Genomic DNA, 3,587 nt, shown 5'->3' on the forward strand with positions numbered 1-3,587 from the left:
ATGGCTTCACGCAGGCATGGTTTGGCCGCGGGAGGTGGCCGCTGGCTTCACGCGGAAAAGGTTTGGCCGCGGGAGGTGGCCGCTGATGGTGGCGATCAAGTGTGTCTCCTATTCCATCGGCTTGTGTTTGGCTGCTGGTCTTGACCGCTTGCTTCACTCGGCCCCCGTTTGGCTGGTGGGAGGTGGCCGATGGCTTCACGCAGGCATGGTTTGGCCGCGGGATGTGGCCGCTGGCTTCACGCGGAAAAGGTTTGGCCGCGGGAGGTGGCCGCTGATGGTGGCGATCAAGTGCGTCTCCTGTTCCATCGGCTTGTGTTTGGCTGCTGGTCTTGACCGCTTGCTTCACTCGGCCACCGTTTGGCCGGTGGTCTTGGCCGCTGATGGTGGTGATCAAGTGCCTCTTCTCCACTTCACTCTTCTTTGCTTCTTTGCATCGAAACAAGTCCAAATGCTCCAAATGTGATGATTTTACTCCAAGAACCTGAGAGGTAGCACACTAGATGCATATGCTCCTAAAACAACCTAGAATGTTAAGATTATGCAACAAAACTAACCAAAAACAAGGCTTAAAACCCAACAAAAAACAAGATCTCACATATCTAAAATTCCATCTTTATTTTTTTATTTACAGGTGAGGAGAGACGATATCTTAACTCTGATAGTATTGAAACGTCAGATAAAAGTGCTCATGATAATATGATCTACACTCAGGATTTCCTAAACAGTATATAAGTTTCTGGATTGTCAAGTCATGCTTTAACATTGAAAATAGGAGCACCTGTCATGTTGCTAAGGAATATAGATCCTAAGGGAGGTTTGCGTAACGGTTCGAGGTTAATTATTACTCAGATGACCAATCATGTAATCGAAGCAAGAATTGTGAGAGGAAAAAGGTTGGTGATAAAGTACTTATCCCTAGGATGTATGTTAGTCCACCTGATGAAAAGTTTCCCTTTCGTATGAGGCGACGAAAGTTTACTGTTACCGTGGCGTTTGCAATTACTATAAACAAAAGTCAAGGTCAGACGCTAGAACATGTTGGATTGTTTCTACCGAAACCGGTTTTCACACAGGGACAGCTTTATGTTGCCTTCTCTCGAGTCACAACCAGAAAATGCTTAAAGGTATTAATTACAGATAAAGATGGGAAATGCCAGAATAAAACACTTAATGTTGTTTTCAAAGAGGTATTTGAGACTGTATAATTATGGTATGTAGTTAGATAATTGTTTTGGATATTTAGACTTGAATTATATTTTTTCTCTTAAATAAAGTGATCTTTAATATCTTTAATATATTTAATAGTCAGATATAGACTTTCATATTGGAGAAAACCATTTTCTAATTTTGACTTATTCTATATTATAAAATAATAGATAAATACATTGTAGATGGTCTAAGAACATTTTATTAAAAAATTTCACATGATTATATTTTATTTGGTTTCAACAATGTTGTTTAAAAACATATAATTGTTAGCTGTGTCATAAAATGTATATATAATTTTACATCATTTCTATAAACTACAAACTTTACATTTAATCTGTAATTATATATATAATAATAAATATTAAAAATATTTAATAGTCAAACAAAAGGTGAGACACTAAAACGATTAAGACGCAACGTTTAATCGTGACTGTTTGTATTCTTACAAATCTGGAATCCCCTTTTCGGTTTCAATAACAGAGAAGAAACAGGAAAAACCCTAATTGGAGAAAATCATGAGATTATGATTAGCGCCAAGGTCAAAGTCTAATTGATCTTCTTCCCGGAAGAACTAATTGGCGTATACACGCCAAGGTCTTACATTCTTGGAGTATCAGCGAGTTCTTTACAAAAAGAGTACTGCTTCTTGTGGAAGTAGAGGTTAGTGTCGTTAATTGAACATCATTCTTATTTAAAGTTCAATTTTTAACAATTCTTATATATACGACTTCCTACACAATTGTTATTAAACTGTAAAGAGTAACACAATCGAAACTAATTTTTTACCAAATACACTCGCTAAACTCCGGAAATATATCGACGATGGTGAATGGTATGATATTAGAACTTTCAAAGTAATCAATCCAACCCTGAATGAGAGGAATACTTATCATCCTTATCAAATTAAATTCATGGACGATACCACTATGACACTGGCCCAACAATTGAGTCCAAAGAATTACTTTTGATTCAAGGATTTGGATGATATATATCGTTGAAAAGTAAATCATCCCATCTCTTTCGGTAAGTGTTTCGTTAATTAATTTAATATTGATATGGTACAATATGTGAGTATAGTTAATTGTAACTTTGTGTTCGGGAATCTAGAATCTTTATAGGATTTGTTGTAACTTTGTGTATTGGTCCCTTCCTTAGAAAAGTATGAATTAAAATTTTACCAAATATAGATTTGCAATACTTTGGAAAGGTAAATTCTGTCTTTTACCCAAATTAGATGTATGTGAGTGTATAGTAGATGTGGGAGATAAAAGAAGACCTGAGAGTGCCAATAATAGTAATGATGTTCTCACGTTGTTGAATGGCAGGTAAAAGACATTTACTCTACCTTTAGGACAGTTACGTTTTAAAGTTGTCTCTGTTAAATTTTTTTATTAATTTGATAAACATGTAGGAATGAAACTGTGAAATGTCGTGTCAAAAACAACTACGCTTCTCAATTCATGTCTAAATGGCAATCAAACGGGTGTCATCTCATATACAAATCCGAACTTTTGTTTTGTGTAATGCGGTTTGTGAAAGTCGGAGAATATGAAGGTGTGTAACATAAAATAGTTCTGATATAATCTTCATAAGGTAACCAATATATTCACTTTAAACTGCAAATGTGTGACAACCCGTCCCGCGGACCCACTAGCCCACCGCTAGCTGCCCTAACGGACCATCTGTGGACCCCACTAGCCCACCGCTAGCCGTCCCAACGGACTCCAAGCTGGCCCTGTAGAGCATCGATCCTAACCCCTCACTGGGCAAATGGAACTATTCATGCAAGAAAGAGTTCTGCCTTCTAGCCAAGCCTTTGAGACTAAGTCAAGCTTTCCAGCAGTCAACCAAGAAAGAGTGTTTCTCCCCTACTGAAGAAATGGAAGTCAGTCTGCTTTCCTTTTTAGCTTTGTTCACATCTGCTCTTTCCAGGACCAGCTCAATTGGTGACAGCTTGTCCTGTGGAAAGGTTGTTAAAGGGTGGGGACCAGGGTTCGAGGAACGCCTGGCCCACCAATAACCTACTGTGGATGTGGATTTCCACAGTGATGGGTTAGGATCGATGCCCTGCAGGGCCAGCTTGGGGTCCGTTTGGGCGGCTAGCAGTGAGGCTAGCGGGCTAGCAGTGAGGCTAGTGGGGTCCACGGGACGGGTTGTTACAATAAAAATCGATTTTTATGTGACAACCCGTCCTGTTGACCCCACTAGCCCACTGCTAGCTTGCCCCCATAGGCCCGAAGCTGGCCCTGCAGGGCATCGATCCTAACCCCTCACCGGGCAAATGGAACTATTCATCCAAATCCACAGTAGGTTATTGGTGCGCCAGGCGTTCCTCGAACCCTGGTCCCCACCCTTTAACAACCTTCCCACAGGACAAG

The sequence above is a fragment of the Camelina sativa genome, chromosome 5 (assembly GCF_000633955.1).
Source record: "Camelina sativa cultivar DH55 chromosome 5, Cs, whole genome shotgun sequence".
Classification (NCBI taxonomy): domain Eukaryota; kingdom Viridiplantae; phylum Streptophyta; class Magnoliopsida; order Brassicales; family Brassicaceae; genus Camelina; species Camelina sativa.